This window comes from Piliocolobus tephrosceles, chromosome 3 (assembly GCF_002776525.5).
Source record: "Piliocolobus tephrosceles isolate RC106 chromosome 3, ASM277652v3, whole genome shotgun sequence".
NCBI classification, from domain to species: domain Eukaryota; kingdom Metazoa; phylum Chordata; class Mammalia; order Primates; family Cercopithecidae; genus Piliocolobus; species Piliocolobus tephrosceles.
The window spans coordinates 11,053,838-11,075,211 of record NC_045436.1 but is presented as its reverse complement, the minus strand read 5'-3'; the positions used below and the strand labels follow the sequence as shown (position 1 = coordinate 11,075,211).

The following is a 21,374-nucleotide window of genomic DNA, read 5'->3' as shown; positions in this document are numbered from 1 at the left end:
ATGAAACCCAGTCGTTCAATATGTCCTGACTTTATAATATTTTAAAATATGTTTTTAATTGACAACATAAAATTGTTTTTATAGTTATGGTGTACAACATGATCTTTTAAAATATGTATATGATGTGAAATTAATAATTTGTTAACATTACAATACTTTATCTCACATACTTTTTTATAGTTAAAACACTTCAAATCTGCTCTTCTAGCAATTTTCAAGTATACAACACATAGTTATTAACTACAGCCACCATGCTCTGCAATAGATCTCTTAAAATTTTTGCTCATATCTAACCGAAATTTTGTATCCTCTGACCAAAATCTGCCCAAACTCCCCTGACCCCAGACTCTGGTCACTACCATTCTACTTTTTGCTTCTGAGTTTCACTTTTTAAATTCTGGACATAAGTAAAATCATGCTATATTTGTCTTTCGGTTCCTGGCTTATTTCACTTAACATAATGTTGTCTATGTTCATCTACAATGCCAGCAATGACAGAATTTCCTTCTTTATGATACTAAATAGTATTCCATGTGTCTATATACCACATTGTATTTATCCATACTTAGATTCTTAGATTCACTCATCCATTAATAGACACTTAAGTTAATTCTATATCTTGGCCATTTTAAATAATGCTGCAATGAACAGAGGGGTGCAGATATCTCTTTGACATACTGACTTCATTTCCTTTGACTATATTCCCAGATGTAGAATTGTTGATTCATAATAGCAGTTCTATTTTTATTTTTCAACAGTCCTCCATGCTGTTTTATGAAATAGTTGTACTAATTTACATTTTCACCAACAATGTGCAAGTGTTTCCTTTTCTCCAGATAATTGCCAACACTTAATATCTTTAGTCCTTTTATTTTCCTCAGAACACCATGTTTGCCACTAAACAATTTGCAGGTAACCTCAGCTAATTGGATTGATCTCAGTATTTGACCTTCAGTCTTCTTCTTTTTTCTTTTTTCTTTTTTTTTTAAGACATGGAGTCTTGCTCTGTTGCCAGGCTGAAGTGCAGTAGTGCTCACTGCAACCTCCGCCTCCAAGGTTCAAGCAATTTCCCCTGCCTCAGCCTCCCAGGTAGCTGGGATTATAGGCACTTGCCACCACGCCCGGCTAATTTTTTGTATTTTAGTAGAGATAGGGTTTCACTATATTGGCCAAGATGGTCTTGATCTCCTGATCCTGCGATCTGCCCACCTTGGCCACCCAAAGTGCTGGGATTACAGGTGTGAGCCACTGTGCCTGGCCCAGTCTTGTTTATAATAGCCATATTAACAGGTGTGAGATCATAATTTATTGTGGCTATAATTTGCATTTCCCCAATGATCAGTGATGCTGAGCATTTTTTTCAAATATCTCTTGGCCACTTATATGTCTTCTTTTGATAGTTGTGCCTATTCTGATCCTTTGCACATTTTTAATCAGGTTATTTTTTTTTTCTTGCTATTGAGTTGTTTGAGTTCCTTACATATTTTGAATATTAACTAACCCCTTATCAGATGAATCGTTTGTCAATATTTGCCCCCATCTCCTAGGTTGTTTCTTAATTATATTGGTTGTTTTTTATGCTGTGCAGGAGACTTTTATTTTGCTATAATCTCATTTGTGTATTTCATTTTTGTTGCTTGTGCTTTTGGAGCAATGTCCAAAAATTTATTGCCCAAATTCGTTTTATAAAATGTTCCCTTTACATTTTATTCTAGGAGCTTTATAGTTTAGGTTATATTTTTAGTATTTAATCCATTTTGAGGTAATTTTTGCATATGATGTGAGATGGGGATATATTTCTCTTCTTCTGTATGTAGATATGCAGTTTTCCAACAGTGTTTGTGCAAGAGATTGTTCTTTCCCACTTGTATATTCTTGGCATCTTTGTCAAAAAATCAATGGACAGTAAATGCATAAACTCACCTCTATTCTGTTCAACTGGTCTCTGTGTCTCTTTTTATGCTACCACCATGTTTTCTTGCTTACTATAGATTTATGGTACATTTTGAAGTCAGGTATTGTGATACTTCCAGCTTTGTTTGTTTTGCTCAAGATTGCTTTGGCTGTTTGAAGTCCTTTTGAGTTCAATATTTTTTTTCATTTCTGTGAAAATATATCTTTGCAGCTTTAATAGTAATACACTTTAATAGTAATTACACTTGTAATAGCTTTAATAGTAATTACACTTGATGTGTTGATTCCTTTGATAGTATGGACAGTTTAACAATATTAATTCTTCCAATGCATGAATAGGGGCCACTATTCTATTTATTTGTGTCTTCTTCAATTTCTTTTATCAGTATTTAATAGTATTCAGTGTACACATCTTTCACCTCCTTGGTTAAATTTATTTCTCTGTGGGTTTTTTCTTATAACTATTGTAAATGGATTTTAAAAAAAAATTTTAAAGACAGTTCACTGTTGGTGTATAGAAATGCTACTGATGTTTGTACTTTGTATTCTGCAACTTTAATAAATTGGCTTATTACACTTTAACAGTTTTCTGCTGAAATCTTTAGAGTTTTCTATTTATAAGATCAAGTCATCTGCAAACAAGGTCAATTTAACTTTTTCCTTTCCTATTTGGATGCCTTTTATATCTTTCTCTTGCCTAACTGCTTTGTCTAGGACTCCCAGTACTATGTTAAATAGAAGTGGTGAGAGTAAGTCATCCCTGTCTTATTAATGATCTTAGAGAAAAGGTTTTTGACTTCTCACCATTGAGTATGATGTTACCTGTGGGCTTGTCATATATGGCTGTTTTTGTGATAAGATACACTTCCTCTATACCTAAGTTATTGAGAGTTCTTACCATGAAAAACTGTTGAATTGTGTCAAATGCTTTTTCCGTATCTGTTGAACTGATGGATATAATTTTTATATCCATCAATCTGTTTCAATCTGTTGTGGTGTCTCACTTTTATTAATTTGCATCTGTTGGATTATCCTTGCATCCCAGGAATAAATGCCACTTAATCATGGTGAGTGATCCTTTTAATGTGCTGCTTAATTTGATTTACTAGTATTTTGTTGAGAATTGCTGCATCTATTTTTATTAGAGATATTGGCTTGTAATTTCCTTTTTGTAGTATCTTTGTCTAGTTTTGGTATTAGGATAATTATAGGCTAAGAATAAAAGAGAGAAGACACAAATAAATAAAATTATGAATCAAAGCAAAGCTATTACAACTGAAATTACAGAAGTACAAAAGATTACAAGAGTCTAATATGAACAATTATACACTAAAGTTTGGATAACTTGAAAGAAATAGATAAATTCCTGGGAACATACAAACTGCCAAGACTGAATTATGCAGACAGAGAAGATCTGAACAGAGCAGTAATGAGTAAGAAAACAGAATCAGTAACAAAAAGCCTCCCATCAAAGAAAAGCCCAAAACCTTCATATTGAATTCTACCAAACATTTAGAGAAGAGCTAATACCATTCCTTCTCAAAGACTTCCAAAAAATTGTAGAGGAGACAGTAATAAAAACTTATTTTATCTTTTTTTTTTTTTTTTTTTTTTTTTTTTTTTTTTTTTTTTTTTTTGCTGTCAGCTTGCTTATATATTAGGAATTTTGTGTCCAATTTCATAAAGTATGTTGATGTGCATTTTATTTTTCTTATCATTCCTTTGGTATTTCTATCAATGTAATGTTGACTTCATACAAGACTTGCAAAGTCCTGTCTCATTTATGGAAGACATTATGTGTGATGGTTATTTTTTCTTCTTTAAATGTATCTTAAGTATTTTCCTGTAAAATCATCTGGGCCTGAAACTCTATATTTTGTAAGTTTTCTATTTGGTAGATTTCTACTCTGGAATGCTTTTAACTTTAAATTCAAGACTATTTATGTTATCTAGATTTTCTTATGAGTTTCAGTAGTCTCTTTTCTTCCAAGAATGGTTACACTTCATCTCAGTTTTCAAATGTGTGGCATAGGGTTGTTTGTGGTATTCCACTTTAACTCTTTTAATGATTTTGGAATCAGTAGTAGTATTCCTTAATTTCTGATATTGGTCATTTCTCTATTCTGGTTTCTAGATATTTTCTTTATTGTATTTTTAGTCTAAAAAGCAAACAAAAGAGTGGTTATGTATTATTTGAGTGTGTAGTTTATGTTTATTTAAAAAAAATTCAACAGAGGAATGACCTGGGAAAAACTATTAGAACTATATAATTATCTAATGTACAATAATAAATGATGATATAGCAACAGTAGTGCAGCTTTTTTGAGTAGCTTTTAAAATGCTTTCTGAGTGTGTGTTTTCATTTTCTACAAAGTGCTTTATATTTTTTTATACAATGAAACACCAACAGCTCAGCAGTACCAATAAGAAGAGAAAATTACAAACTTTAAGGTGTGAGCTCAGAGGAGTATTGCCGGAATCTGAAACTCCATGAAATGATAACAAAAACTTCTGATTCAATTTGTCTTTTTCTGAAATACCAAAGTTATACAATAAGCGGAAATAGGTTTAGTACAAACTATACATGGGATTGCATTCTAACTAACTACTTAGAAAATTAAAATATAGTCATTATGAGAAATAAATCTATTTTGTCAAAGCTGAGTATGCAATTAATTATGAGCCAAAATAATAGAATATAGAAATACAAAAAAGGCATCACTTCCTAATTAGTTGCAATGGTGGCAGTGGAGACTATACTTCATGTGGTTTCCCTCCAGAAACCTCACCAGCGTTTCTTGGTAAGGATCTGAGAATGATCTCCTAATAGCGCTGACAAGGACTGGGGAAAAAAATAGTCATTATAAAGCTCCTAAGATATTTCTTTAACACATGCCTGCTGTCCAGGAGGTAAGACACACCAAAGAACAACACTAAAACTTTATCCCCAGTGGGAAGAAAGGAGCTTCTCACTTCAACACCTTCAGCCTTTCTGCCTCACCTAAGGAAGAAAAAAAATCAAAACAAAAGAACAAAACATAGTGGACAGGGGAGAGAGAACTAAAGAAATTGACAAGGAATGTTTGGCCAGAGAAGGGAGTAGAGATAACAATAACAACAATAATTAATTAATTAATATTAAAAAAAAAAAACTACCCAGAGGACAAGAAACACTTGTAAAGGCCACATTCCCAAAACAGCTCCAGTTAGAGACTGAGATTTAATTAGAGGATGACAGAGCATGTCCTTTTCTAAGCTCCACCAACACTAACAAAAGCCAGTTTAATTACACTGGATTACAGAAGAAATAACTGTAAGGCAAAGACTCCATCTAACAAGCAGTACAAAAGGAAGCCTCTAAGGCAAGACTGGAGACAAAAACAGGCACACTAGCAAAATTCAAATTCCCTCCTAACTGCAGCTACAGCAAACATCAAATACAGTCCACACTTAGCCAGATTAACTTATATAAGTCCTTACACTAGGGACCTATTTACCACGATTCCTATTACCTGATACAATGTGTCCAGCTGACAACAGAAAATTACAAGACATACAAAAGGCAAAAAGAAAAAAAAAAGAATAGAAAAAGAAAAGCATTCTGAATAGACAACCAATCATTAAGATCAGAATAGAAAAATACAGATTTTGTATTTATCAGAAAAGATATTTAAATGATTGTGCTCAATATAGTAAGAGCTCTAATGGAAAACTTGTTTTTTCTTATGAAGCTATCTAATGGAATATTTGTTTTTATATTAATGTCAGTGGAGAGATAAGACCGATAAGGAAACAAAAATCAAAAGAAAATCCTGAAATCAAAACTACTGAAATGGAAATTAAGAATGCTCTCAATAAGCTTGCTATGGTTTGAATATTTGTGTTCCCTTTACAATCAGGTTTGAAATTTCATTACCAATGCAACAGTATTTAAGAGGTGGGCCATTAGTGGGTGATGACTCCAGGAGGGCACCATGCTCATGAATGAGATTAGTAACCAAGAAGGGCTGAAGAGATCTTGCTGGGTCCTTTCTGCCCTTTCACCCTTCTGCCATGTGAAGAAACAGTGTTCATCCTCCCTGGAGGACGCAGCAATAAGGGGCCATCTTTGAAATGCAGAATTGGCCCTTACTAGACATCGAACCTGCTAGTGCCTTGATCTTGAAATTCCAGCCTCCAGATTTGTGTGAGAAACAAATTTCTATTCTTCACACATTACACAGTCTCAAGTATTTTGTTACAACAGCAGCAAAGGACTAAGACAAAGCTCATGAAGACTTTCAAGAAAACCGAGGAAAGGATTAGTGAGCTTGTAGATAGGTTAATATAACCTGTAACTCAAAGGGAACCAAAGAATGAAGATACAGATCAGGACCTCCAAGAACTGTAGAACAATATCGAAAGTTATATCCGTAATTAAACATCAGGAAAAGAAAAGAATAAGAATAAGGCAAAATAAATATTTGAAACAATAATGACTGAGAATTTTCCAAAATTAATATGATACATCAAATCACACATCCAGGATGCTCAGAGAACACCAAACAAGATGAATATGAAATACACACGTACACACACAGACACACAGACACACACACACACACACACACACACAAACACATACATGTATCTAAGCATAACATCATCAAGCTGCAAAAAAACAAAAAAAAATACAGGGGGAAAATCTTATAGAAAGTTGGGTACATCTTAACTATACAGAAGCAAGTATGAGAATGACAACGAACCTGTCATCAGAAATCATACAACCAAATAGAGTAATGTTTTTAAGTGTTGAAAGAAAAAAACTGCCAACTTAGAATAACATATCTAGCAAAATTATCCTTCAAAAGTGAAGAAGAAATAAAGGCTTTTTCAGAAGAATAACTGAAGGAATTCATTACTCGAAGATCTACACTGTAAAAAATATTAAAAGAAATTCTTTAGGTTAAATAAAGTAATATACATGAGAAACTTGGATTAATGTGTAATTTTTTTAAAGTTTTTCTTATCTTAATTGATCAACAAGATAATAATTGACAGCAATGATGGCAACAATAATCAATTCATCATTGCTCAGGGATGTTAGATAAATGGCAGTAAAATCCTCATGCCTGTAATCCCAGCACTTTGGGAAGCCAAGATGAGTGGATCACCTGAGGTCAGGAGCTCATGACCAGCATGGCCAACAATGTGAAACCCCATCTCTACTAAAAATAGAAAAATTAGCCAGGCATGGTTGTGGGGGCCTATAATCCCAGCTACTCAGAAGGCTGAGGCAGGAGAATTGTTTGAACCCGGGAGGCGGAGGTTGCAGTGAGCTGAGATCAGGCCACTGCACTCCAGCCTGAGTGACAGTACTAGACTCTGTCTCAAAATAAATAAATAAATGCCAGTAAAATCACAAGAAATAAGACAGACATACCTGTAATACTACGTTATGAGGTATCCATACTACACTCACAGTCGTGTGTGTGTGTCTGTCTATCTATCTATCTATCTATCTATATTTTTTTTTTGAGATGGAGTGTCACTCTGTTGCCCAGGCTGGAGTGTAGTGGCGCAATCTTGGCTCACTGCAACTTCTGCCTCCCAGATTCAAGTGATTTTCCTGCCTCAGTCTCCTGAGTAGCTGGGACTACAGCCTGTGTCACCACGCCCAGCTATTTTTTTGTATTTTTAGTAGAGACGGGGTTTCACCCTGTTAGCCAGGATGGTCTTGATCTCCAGACATTGTGATCCGCCCTCCTTGGTCTCTCAAGGTGTTGGGATTACAGGCGTGAGCCACCTCTCCTGGCTCATAAGTTTTTATTTGATATTGTACTTGGATTATATAAACATATATGTTGTAAACCCTAGGGCAACCATTTAAAACGGTTGTGTTAAGTATAAATTACATGCTGACAGAGAATAAAATTAACTAGTAAAAAAAAAAAAATTAACTAGTATAACATGCTCAAATAAAACAGAGAAAATAGAAAAAGAGGAGGGAAAAGAAAGAACAAATGTAATGATGATTGAAATTAATGTATAGCTTTCATATATCCTTGAACTATTTTGATTTAATACAAATTTATACATCAGAAAAATGTTTATTCTCAATAGATTAAATAATAATTAAATAATTTTAGTGTTAAATTGAAGTTGTTTAAATAAAAATGTTTCCTATTGTTTAAAAATAATGTTTTGTAAAATAATGATTATCCCTACAAATAAGGATGTTTATAAAGTTAACAATCAAATTTAACAAATTTATTTAAATATGATTTAAGAAAAACATGCTAAATACCTACAGGCCTGAGTGAGTCAGATCTGGACGTAGATGGATCTAGAAATCATAATTTAATCAGTCCTGTATGTAAACACTGTTAGGATTTCCAAGCCATTGTCGCATTTACAGACGCACATCAATTAAAAGTTAGCACATAACAGAATGCAACTTGCTGGAACAGACTATGCCATTGATAGAGTCACATTTTTTGCTAACACTTAACATTGCTTACTTCTGTTTTGTGTTTTTTTTAGACAGTGTCTCCCTCTGTCACCCAGGCTGGAGTGCACTGGCATAAGCATGGCTCACTGCAGCCTCTCTCTCCTGGGCTCAAAGGATCCTCCTGCCTCAGCCTATGTACCTGAGACTACAGGCATGCACCACCAAGTCTGGCTAATTTTCTATTTTTCATAAAGACGGGGTGTCACTATGTTGCACAGGGTGGTCTCAAACTCTTGGGCTCAAACAGTCCTCTCACTTCCACCTCCCAAAGTGCTAGGACATGAATGAGCCACTGTGCCTGGCTTATTGTTTATTTTAAATTTTTTTTTTTCTTAAAATGATTTGTTGAAATCTACTCAATGGAAGTCTCTGAGAACTGTACAACCTGAAAGCCTGAGGGAGGTGGTAAATTCTTCCTCATCCAACTGTGTCAAGCATAACCTCTCAATTGATAGAGAAAATATTGAGGCTTTGCCTTCATGCCTCAGAAAGAAGCAAAGGAGAAATCATGCTCATCTAGCATTTAGTTGGAGAGAAAAATACAGTATTAATGTTTAACTTTTTCTCAGAACAGAGATGGATGCTTTAATTCAAAGCAAGAGGCAGCAACGTTAACTCAATGGGAGCTAGGAAGCATTAGAAGGAAGAAGTATATGATATCCATACAAATAATGAAGGGCAAGTGGTTCCACCCGTCTACATGTCAGCAGGTCTGAATAATTTCTTACAGCTATTCCTGCCATAGGAGCCATTAGATTCAGAAGGCAGTATGAAAACAGAAAAGAGCAAACTATGGATTCATAAGCCACTTTCTCAAACCTCAAGAGTTTTGTGGGTTTTTTTGTTTGTTTTGTTTTTTCTTAACATTCACATGGTAACCTATTTAAATCCTTGTCTGTCTTCAATATGTGTGACAACAGAAAGCAAATGTGGTCTACCAGTCAACCTTAATTAACATTCTCTGGGGTCAGATACAAAAATGTTGATATGATTATCATCAATATATTGATATAGTATTTTTGTATTGATATATTGACATAGTATCTCTGTATTGATATGTTGATATCACATCTCTTTAAAGATGGTAGAGTGAGGCCGTGGTGATGAGGATATGCAATTTGATCCCAATTCTGAAAAAGTTCATTCTGTCATCTGTCTTACCATTCATTGCCCCATTGTATAATAATGAAGTGAAAGATCAACTCTTAAAATTCTCTTGCTTTTGTATAAACATTAGAACATAAGTGACAAACCTGCAAATCAAATTTTTTTTTAAAAAAACTGACAGAAATTAGTTTATTACTGATTATATTATTCTTTATTAAAATATGAGTATAATTTTAAATTTAAATCAAATTACTTCATGTGACTATCTACATAACTGTAACAGACATATTTTAAAAATATAAGCTTCCTGAACACATACACTCTCCCAAGACTAAACCAGGAAGAAGTAAAAAAAAAAAAAAAAAAAAAGGAAAAATAAGCTAACCACAGTGCCTAAGAGCCCTGTAGCTTTATAAGGAAGATTAAGAACAAAGACACAACTACAAAACAATCACTAGGTCATGTATCTTGGCCTGGATTTTCTCATTTAGCTATCAGGAGAGCATGACAACTATGTAGTCACTCTTCTAGCTCTATAAGCAACTTCAGAAATAAAGGAGACAAAACTTTATGTAAAGTGTACAGTAGTCCTCTCTAATCCACAGTTTCACTTTCTGGGTTTTCAGTTACCTGAGGTCAACCACAGTTCGAAACTATTAAATGGAAAGTTCCAAAAGTAAACAATTCATAAACTTTAAATTGAGTAATGTTCTGAGCATTATGAGGAAATCTCACTCAGTCCCTCTCAGGACATGAATTCTCCCTTTGTCCAGCATCCCCACTCCAGCTGCCCATTAGCCACTCAGTAGCCCTCTCGGTTATCAGATCCACTGTCCCAGAATCACAGCACTTGAGTTAAAGGAACCCATATTTTACTTAATAATGTCCCCAAAGCCCAAGAGTAGTGATAATGGCAATTGAGATATGACAAAGAGAAACTATACAGTGCTTCATTTAGGTGAAAAGGTGAAAGCTCTCAACTTAATAAGAAAAAAAAGGAAAAATGTATACTGAGCTTGCTAAAATTTACCCTAAGAACAGATCTGTCCATGAAATTGTGAAGAAGAAAAAATTTATGCTAGATCTGCTGTTGCACCTCAAACTGCAAAAGTTATAGCCACAGAGCATGTTACATGCTCAGTTAAAAAGGCTTCAAATTTGTGGGTGAAAGACATGAATGGAAGTGTATTCTGATATAAGGTAGTCAGGTTCATTCTACCATCCCAAGTAGCATCACTCAAGAGGGGTTTGGGAACATATTTCAAATGGAGAAGGAAAGACTATTCTACCATTTTTTATTTCTGCTGCCTATTTTCCCAATCAGATGCTTTACTATTTTTATTTATTTTATCAATGAGATAATTTTTTAATATACTTATTACAGACAAGGTCTACCTATTGTCCAGGCTAGAGTGCAGTGGCACAATCATAGCTCACCTTAAACTCAAACTCCTGGGTTTAAGCAGAGATAATATTTTAAGATTAATTCATGTAAGACAAATTAAGTTGGCATGAAGTATGCCCATTTTAGATTTTTTATAAATACAGACATGCATCATATAATGATGTCTCTGTCAAATATGCACTGTATATATATCTATCTTGCCATAAGAGGAGCTACTCTGTAGAGGTGTACCATATTTTAGTCTTTTATGCTGTACTGTACTTTTTCTGTGTTTAGATATGTTTAGATGCTGAATCTGAATGCTGTCAATTAAACCACGATGTCTTCCACTCACAAATTTAATGCCTTTTCCATCTTAACTAAGCACTTATAATGCACTGTGGCTGTAACTTTTGCAGTTTGTTGTGCGACAGCAGAACTAGCACAATTTTTTTCCTTCTTCTTCACACCATTATGGATAGATTTGTTCTTAAGGTAGGTTTTAGCAACCCCAGCATACAAATATTTTTCTTTTCTTGTTAAGTAAAGAACTTTCAGCTTGACACGATAGCACATGCTTGTAATTCTAGCACTTTTGGGAGGCTGATGTGGGTAGATTGCTTGAGTCCAGGAGTTGGAGACCAGCCTGGGCAACATGGCAAAACCCCACCTCTACAAAAAATTAGCTGGGCCATATGGTGCACTACTGTAGTCCCAGATAACCAGAAGCTGAGTCAGGAGAATTGCTTGAGTCTGGGAGATTGAGGCTGCAGTGGGCTGTGATTGACCCACTGCACTTCAGCCTGGGTGACAAAACAAAACAAGATCCTGTCTCAAAAAAGAAAAAAAAAAAAAAATTAAAAGAAAGCAACTTTCACCTTTTTACTTAGGGGAAACACTTGATAACTTCTCTTTGTTATATCTTTTTTGCCAGCATCGCTACTCTTGTGTTTGGGCTTCTAAGTGGCTAATGAGAAAGGAGCTTCTGCAGCCTGGAACCGCTGGAGGAAGGTATGATTCATGTTCCAGGACAGAGCTGGACAACATGCGATTTCATCACTCTACTGAGCATGGTACACAATTTATTAATTATGAATTGTTTACTTATGGAAATTTTTATTTAACATCTTCAGACCACAGTTAACCACAGGTAACTGAAACAGTAAAAAGTGAAATCATGGTTAGGAGAAACAACTGTAGAGCAAAAGATTGCTAATTCCCCATAACTATAAAAGGATAATCTCACAATTAAATTGTAGCAACAGAAAGTTTATTATTGCACACTTGTTGCTACAGTAAAAATTTGGAAGCAAATATGGTCTCCACAATAGAGAGGTTGATTATATTTTAGTATGCAGTTATTGGCAAGGTATAAAGAAAAATGTTTAAACTGTAAAATGTTTTCTATAGGTATCGATTGTTTAAATGATAATATGTAGTGTGTGTACATTGTTTTGTCTGGAAATAGTCTGGGGAACAGTTATTATGTGGAAGAAAGACCTGGATGGAGAAGAGCTTTTTAGGTAAATATCCCTTTAAATTTTCTAAGTTTTGAAATGAAAAGGAGCACCTGGACATAAATTGTATTATTTTTCTTTTTCTGCATTAAAAATTATCACAGATTTAATTATGTTTTTAACAGCTTTTCCCACAATACAGAACAACCGAATTACTGTTTGACAGAATAACTAGGAGGTATTGTACACTAGCAGCAAGAATCTTGGGGCCCTCTTGGATTTTTCCTTAGCACAAAATTTTGATCTCTTTGTTTCTCTCTCTCCCTGTCTCTCTTTGACTGATAAAATTAAAAAACAGGCAAATATGGCTCTCCAAGTCATATTTACTAGAAATATATACAAGGGATAAAAATATATTTGTTAATGGTAAGTATTGTTTGTATATATGCATGCACATACATAAACACACTGAAGGTCCATATGGATAAAAAAAAAGGTTTAGGCCGGGGCGGTGGCTCACACCTGTCATTCCAGCACTTTGGAAGGCTGAGGTGGGCGGATTACCTGAGGTCGGGAGTTCAAGACCAGCCTCACCAACAGGGAGAAACCCCGTCTCTACTAAAACTACAAAGCATCTGTAATCCCAGCTACTCTGGAGGCTGAGGCAGGAGAATCGCTTGAACCTGGGAGGCAGAGGTTGCAGTGAGCCAAGATCGTGCCATTGGACTCCAGCCTGGCAACAGAGCAAGACCCCATCTCAAAAAAAAAAAAAAAAAGGTTTAATGGGATGATCCAGAGTGGGAACAGAGGAAATGATGACTGGGAATAATGTTTGAACTCTTTTTGATGTTAAAAAGGTGATGATAAAGGCAGTCAGTATTAATTGTATATTAAAATTAAAAAGAAAAACCAAGGTAGAAAAGGACATGATTTCACATATCTCAACCACATTATGGTTTATTTTAAAGAACTGGCTAAAGTATTGCAAGTTGTTTTATTCTGGAAAATCATTAAGGAATTTTAAAAGAAGAAAATTATTTCAGTTATTAATAGCACACATTTCATTTTTTATGTCTATATAAAAAGTGATAGAAAATGAAGCTACGAAGTAAGTTTGTGCTGAAGTACCAGTTAATGGAATAGACCACCTAATTTTTACATACAGATATTAATGGGGTTTATCCTTGCCCTGATGCTGCTACTTATATTTGGCAGACTGCCTTGAACAGGAACATGCTTTCATTTTGATTTTTTTTGTCAACTAGTTCCCCTAAGACCAATGTGGTAACATTACTATTCCCAATCTAGAGAAGAAAATTTTAACGACAAAAAATTCAGTTGTTCTGGAGCACACAGATGGTAAAGGACAGGGCAAACGCACTCTCCAGGGCCTGTGCTCTTCACAGCTCTGCTCTCCTGCCTCTCCTGCCTGTGGATCCGTCCACATCATCAAAGAACAGAGATGAGTTTGTGCTTCAGAAAGAGTCACCCGCTCTGTGGAATACTATTCAGCAATGACAACAAAGTCAATAGAGCTACACGCCTTGACGTGGACTCATCTCACAAGCACAATGATGAATGAAAGAAGCTAGGCACGGGGTGTACATGACGTAAAAGCGAGAGCATTTGCTCTGAGTATGTAACAGGAAGGGGACACGATAGGGACTTTTGAGGGCTTGATTTGGACTAGTTACACATGTGTGTACATTTGATTAAAAGTCAATCAACAAACAACATTTGTGAACTTTTCTTTGTTTATGTTATACTTTAATTAAAAAAAATTTAACACAAAGGGAAGAGTACATTTTCCTCCATCTGATCATGAAAAGCATGTTTTTTCTTTTGTTTTGTTTTTCATTACTGGCTTTTAGAAAATTTAAGCTACCATTAATAGTCTCTGATAATAAATACACGTATCATCATCTTTTGTAAATCTATTTCTTGCTCAATTCCACTCCATTTAATTCTATTTATTGTCTTCCTTTTGTCTGTTTATATGAATGGAAACTGAAAAACCAAAACGTACTGAAAGGATCAGTAGTCAGATATCATATGTAAATATTGCCTATTAATAAGTACTTAGACAACCTTGATGAAAATGTTTTTCTTCTTTTTCAGTTTTCTTGACAGAGATCCATGTATTCTGAAATAAGCAGACAATTTGAAAAAACATAGTTAGATCTCATACTTTCTTTATTTGACATCTCACATACCAATCTTCACACTGAATACTGAGAGACATGAAATAATTGGACCTTGCTTCTATGAATAGAACCTTGGATAAAGGATCCCTGTTTTAGGCATTTTTTTTTTATATCTTATCCTTGAAATTCTCAAAACACTTGATCTGATCTCTTATAGTATTATTGACATATTTTTTTATCTGTTTGCCACCAGGCAATGAGTTCAAGGACTGGGTTATGTCTGAAAGATTACAGTGTCTGGCAATTACTTGATTTTCAACGTATGCCTGTTGTCTACACTGCTACTCCTGCTTTCAAATGTAAAGCATCTTTGCACTGCTGAGACCACTCTGCAAAACTTTGGGACCCATATTCTTTAAGAATTCTGATATGGCATCCTGTCATAATAATATATTACAGTGGCATCAGGCACTTTACAAATTAGAAAGTGGATGGATGGATGACTTTTCTGGTAAGACCATGTTATTTACAGTTCTATGACTTTAAGTCATCTTTTTGTTCCCTTCTATTTTTTTAATACTATGGTCTATTATCATTAGTGATTGTAATATCACTAAGTGTTTTCTGGAAATATTTCAAAACACACTGCAACTTAATAGTATATTTCAAAATAATGAAAGATAACACTAAACAATGATTCACATCTCAAAATTTATCATTTTTCCCAACAAGAAAGAGGAGTTAAATGACCTGCTACATAGTTTATTCCATTCTCCCATTAGTTAAATAGTCAGAAAATCGTGTGCAATCTAGTGTTCAGTCTGACAAGAAATTGCAGATTATCAATTGCTTCTAAAACAGAGCACTTGGGCTTCATCTAGATTAAGAAATGTTACTATTTGTCAAAAATTATAGAGAAAACATTATTTTATATTACAAACCTCAATGTTTTGAAAACCAAGAGTGGACATTACCTTTTGACATTTATAGAAGATATGTAACTCTTTTTAAATCTTTTTCAGCACCATGACAGATATAAGCTACAGCACAGAACGCTTGGCTATACTTGAAATAAATTCTCTAGGTTATTTATGCCATCCTTACTGTCTGAAAAAAAAGTTTCTTTTGTGGCGGGGTTGGTGGGGACAGAATTTAATACTCTAGGGAAAGGAAGATTAAAAATTTAATGCTTATTTTTGTTCATTCCACTTACTAGGATGGGGGTAAGGGGACAAAAATTGGTATGTATTATTTTAAAGCTTTGTAGGGAAATTTGAATTTATATATTATTGAACAGTTTCTGTCACCACAGACAGACACTTCTTTAAATTATTATTTCATAATAGATAAATACACAAACAACTTAATATTAGCTTTTGATCACTTGCTAAAACTAGCATTAGTCAAAAATCTTTGCAAATCATGTAACTATTAACTCTTTGCTTTTTCTTGTCTGAAACTGTCATAAAAATTGTACCTATCTGATGTGGTTATTGTGTTGTTCAATGAGTGAATACAGTGTTTGTAAAAATGCCAAACATGCTGCTCATAAATATTAAAACTTCATGAATAATACCTATTATTATGACTAGCTCAAGAACCACTGTTCTATTTCAGTAAAATATATTTATAGAACATTCAAATTATAGATAGGGTAAATGAATGGCGACTGTATTAGCAATAATGGTTCACGATGAGAAATCAAAAGCCAAAAGTCAAAAAGGTGAATCTGGTTTCATGTTTTGATAGATCTGTTTGAAAAAATAAACACTTTTCTTCACTGTCAGTCCTCAGAACCCACCTGGCCCTCCACTGGTACTGCTCTCCGAGGAAAAATGGAGAGGAGTGGGGGTCAGGGGTTGACACTTTCTCCAGCCCGGCCTCTGTCACAGTGAGTGACAAAAGCCTGGCCTGTCCCTTTCATGTTAGGTGTTTTCTTAATAAACCATCCCAACACCTGGCAACTCAGCTCTTTCCTGCTCAGCTGAACTCCTGACAAATATAATGCTCCAGTAAATGGTGTTAGATGACTCAAGAAATTACACTAGTGATAATGGATGCTGAGATTAAAGTACATGTAAAAAGCTTGGACAAGATGTTTCATTAAAGAAAATAAAAGAAAAGCAATATTTCTAAATATGTGAGTGTAAATATGTATGTATTTGTATAAATATGTTTGTGTCCCTGAAAATTTATTCGAGGTTTTTAGATCTTTTTAGTTGTAAAACCAATGGATTATATATTTGAAGATGACTTGATGTTCATTTTAATTTGCTGTTCTGTTCTCCTGTGTACAGAATTTGTTAAATAATAAAAGAGTCACAAGGAAAACGATGAGGAAACATTTTTTATTTTATCTTAAAAAAAAGATAAGCAAGGACTTCAATTCTCATAATCTCTCTGATCAATAATTGATCACTTTCACTTGTTAGATGACCCAAGAAGTGACACTATGATAATTGGATGCTGATATTAAAGTACATGTAAAAAGCTTGGACAAGAAGTTTCATTAAAGAAAATTAGAGAAAAGCAATATTTCTAAATATGTGAGTGTAAATATGTATGTATTTCTATGAATATGTTTGTGTCCCTGAAAATTTATTCAAGGTTTTTAGATCTTTTCAGTTGTAAAACCAATGGATTCTATATTTGAAGATGATTTGATTTTCATTTTAATTTGCTCTTCTGTTCTCCTGTGTACAGAATTTGTTAAATAATAAAAGGGTCACAAGGAAAACAATGAGGAAATATATTTTATTTTATCTTTTAAAAAAGATAAGCAAGGACCTCCATTCTCATAATCTCTCTGACCAATAATTGATCACTTTCGTTGTGAGAGATGCCACCCGGCAAGAAGGTGATAAAGATAACACGGGTTCTAAATTTTCAAAAGCCCACTTTCTAGAGGGGAAGGAACCCAAACTCAGACATATATGTAGACGATGCAGTATAAAAATAAACAAGTGCTGTGGGAAAACAGATACAAGGAAACTTAGGATTGTGACTATTCATGTTAGAAATTGCTTTTCAAAGGAACTAACATTAGATTGGGGCCATGAAAGGTGCATGGAAATTAGCCAGTAGTCAAGTAGGAAAATATGCAAAAGAATTTCTGTTCAAAGGCAGAATACAAGTTTTTAGAAATTCAGTGAACACACACACATGTATATAAATACAATCTTTCTTTTTGTCGACTTTCCTTTCTTTAGTTTTTTAAAAATTCTATCACCCATTCCTTTATGAAATGTCTAAACTTTACCAATTCACTGTGCTGGGTTTGAGAAGCACAACATTAGACAATACAAATTAAATCTCTTTTAAGAGTTATACATCCCAATATAAATATATTTATGTATGTTTATGTATATATGTGTCCATGCGCATGCCTATATATGTGTGAATATATATGTGTTTTATACACACATATATTATAAACATACAAAGAGACCATATATATATGGTCTTTAAGAAAGCAACGATTAAGCAGAAACTTGAGAGAAAAAATCTATATCTGAGAGATGGTTGTCCCAGATATAGGGACACAAGGGCAATGGTTTTGAGGCAAGAACATCTTTGTTGTATTTAACTGATAAAAGGTAGTATTGTTGGAGTACCATGGAATAGAGGAAGTGATACCAGAGAAGAAATAACAGAGCAAGGCAAAACAAGGCCTTGGATGTAAGGGTAAGCACATTGGAATGGCATTGAATTTTGTGTTGAGCAAGGATGACTTGGACTCTGTGGAAAATGTATTCTGAATGAGAAAGAATGGAAGTATGGATACCACCTAGGAGATTATTATAGTAGTTTACATCACAGGTTAGAATGATGAGGTTTTGGAATAAAATGGTGGCAACGGAGGTGGCAAAATATTAGAAAAGTTATTGAAATCAAGCCCACAGTGCGTTAAGATAGATTGATTTTTTCAGGTGTGCAGAAAGGAGAGGAATTGAACTTGATTCCACCTTTCTGATGTCAACAACTGGAATATACATTTTTCATTTCTCTAATACAGAATGCCTGGGGAGGAGCAGACTCTAAGGCATTCTGAGAGAATGGAAGTCTGAATTACAGATGGAGAGTAACAAGAAAAGAATTTGTAATTAGGACTATTGTATAAGTAATCTATCACAACATGCTGAGAAGTTTTGGTGACATGAAGGATTTTTAATTACTGAATTGCTATAATCAAAATAATGTTTTAGAATGCTATCTAAAACAGTGTCATAAATATTAGATTGGCAGAAAGAAACAAGATGGGAAGAAAGTGAATAAGAAGCAAAACAATGCTAGGACTTGTCCTATGGTAGAGACAGGCAATGGTGTGGAGAACAGAGATTTGTTTATTTAATTTTACTAAGAAATTGCTATGTACGATCCTGGTGCTGTGCAGTACAATGATGAATGAGTTGACTGCAATATGGTTCTTCCACTAAAAAAAAAAAAAAAAAAAAAAGCAAAACAGGATTTTACAATTCATTTGTAATCTTCAATAAATGACTATTATGTTAATGGTTCCTTAGTCTAGTGTTCACAGATATGGTGGTTTTTCGTAAGTTGAAATTCCCTTTCAAAGCAAAACTTACCTATTACTCTGCACAATTGACAAGTAGTAGTTAATAATATACATATGCTTACATATATGTGCACATATAATGATGCTTTAGTAGGAAAAATCACTCATTCAAAATTAATACATTACATGAAAAAGAAATGGATTCCATGCATCTCAAATCACTAAAGTATATCTAAATGAAGAATTGAAATAGGCCAGGTCTGGTGGTGCACACCTGTGGTCCCAGCTACTTGGGGAGGCTGAGTTGGGAGGATTGCTTTAGCACAGAAGGTTAAGGCTTAAGTGAACCATAACTGGGCCACTGCTCTCTAGCTTTGACAACAGAGCAAGGCCCACTTTCAAGAAAAAATTAAAAAAGAATTGAAATAAGGTCAAAGATCCAGAAATCCTGAGTTTCTTTTCAATGTTCAGAAATGTATAGAAAGTGAGAGTTAAATATATGAGCAGACAACTTTGTCTGACAGCTTGGAAGAGAAGGTAACACAAAGAGTTGTGTGAGAATCTTTGATAAAAACAGTACCTAATATTCACTCTAGTTTTCTTAACACACTAATACTATTTGTTTTTATACTAAGTGCTTAATGAATATTAGGTAAATAGATCTGATAGATCAATACTATTTTCCCTTTCAAAATGAGTTTTCTACAATTTTATACAAGTTTTTATAGTTAGATAATAGATCTAAAATATTTGATTTACCTTTAATGCACACAATATCCTAAAATGAGATTTAAGTGATTTCTTACAAACGAAGTTATATGAATTTCAAGGTGGGATGGCATCAAATGTAGAAAAAGTGAGAACTTGGACAATAATATAAATAAATAGTTGATTCATTAGACTTCTTTGCCAATCATTATGCTAGCTGTTTTACATAGATTCCTTTATTTAACCTCATATCTACTCTAGGAAATAAACACAATTTTTATTTCCATTTTGCAGAAAAAGATGACGGAAGTCTGAGTAACTATGAGATAGGATAGAAATGTTTAGCAAAGCATTGTTTTAGTTCTGTCACTCACCCTCCAGATAATTGCACAGTTGGGTTTTCAATAATTCTAAGGAGAGATTGTCTCCTGAGGCATCTGTGAATCTGGGACATAGAATGTGCAGAATCCCTGACACAAATAGGTAAGAAATCAATTATTTCACATTATACTTTAAGGAAGAAAACTCCCACAAAAGTGCTAGAAAAGGAGGGAGGAAAAAGAACAAAACAATCTTTTCATTTCCTATGTTCTCAACTTTCTTAAGTGCATTGCCCTTTAGAAATACCATGCTATTTCATTCATTGAAAATACAGTATGCATTTGATAAAGTATTTTCATAATGAGTTTTTCTCAACATTCAACCTCATATCTTTCATTGGATTAAAATTAAAACTGTGCTTGTTTTCTTTAAGCTAGGATAACTAGAGAGTCAAAATTTGAATGGAAAATGTATGCACATGATTACAAGTTGTAATTAAAGTCTCAGAAATGCCAACATTGGTTGGTTGTTTCTTTAAAAATATATATATATATATAACTCTCCTTCTTTAAAAGGATTTAATTTTGTAAGAATCTCTCTCTCTTTCCTTCTTTCTTTCTTTTTCTTTCTTTCTTTCTTTCTTCCTTCCTTCCTTCCTTCCTTCCTTCCTTCCTTCCTTCCTTCCTTCCTTCCTTCCTTCCTTCCTTCCTTCCTTCCTTCCTTCTTTCTTTCTTTCTTTCTTTCTTTCTTTCTTTCTTTCTTTCTTTCTTTCTTTCTTTCTTTCTTTCTTTCTTCCTTCCTTCCTTCCTTCCTTCCTTCCTTCCTTCCTTCCTTTCTTTCTTTCTTTCTTTCTTTCTTTCTTTCTTTCTTTCTTTCTTTTTGTTGTTGTTGAGACAGTCTCGCTCTGTCACCCAGGCTGGAGTGCAACCTTCAGCTAATTGCAAATTTCGCCTCCTGGGTTCAAGCAAATTTCATGCCTCAGCCTCGCAAGTAGCTGAGATTACAGGTGTACACCACCAAGGCTGGCTAATTTTGGTATTTTTAATAGAGACAGGGTTTCACCATGTTGGCCAGGCTGGTCTCGAACTCTTGACCTCAAGTGATCCACCTGCCTCAGCCTCCCAAAGTGCTGGGATTACAGGCATGAGCCACCACACTGGCCTTGGTTAATAATTTCAATGTTTTTTGAAAAGCTACACATTGTATTATTATGGTTTTGTTCTATTTAGAGGTTTTTGGCGTAACTGTTTCTTTTCAATGTCCAAATTACTCGTTTAGTAAATTGCATTTTGGAAACACAAAAACTGTCTCAATGTCTCATTATTTATAAATA

General features: G+C 34.2%; 1 non-coding gene across 1 annotated transcript; it reads right to left on the bottom strand.

Moving 5' to 3' along the window:
* Window positions 1-875: 875 nt before the first annotated feature.
* LOC111554265 lies at window positions 876-946 on the bottom strand. The gene has a single exon (XR_002735195.1). It is a non-coding gene; the product is annotated as a small nucleolar RNA SNORD65 (small nucleolar RNA).
* Between the last annotated feature and the right edge of the window lie 20,428 nt (window positions 947-21,374).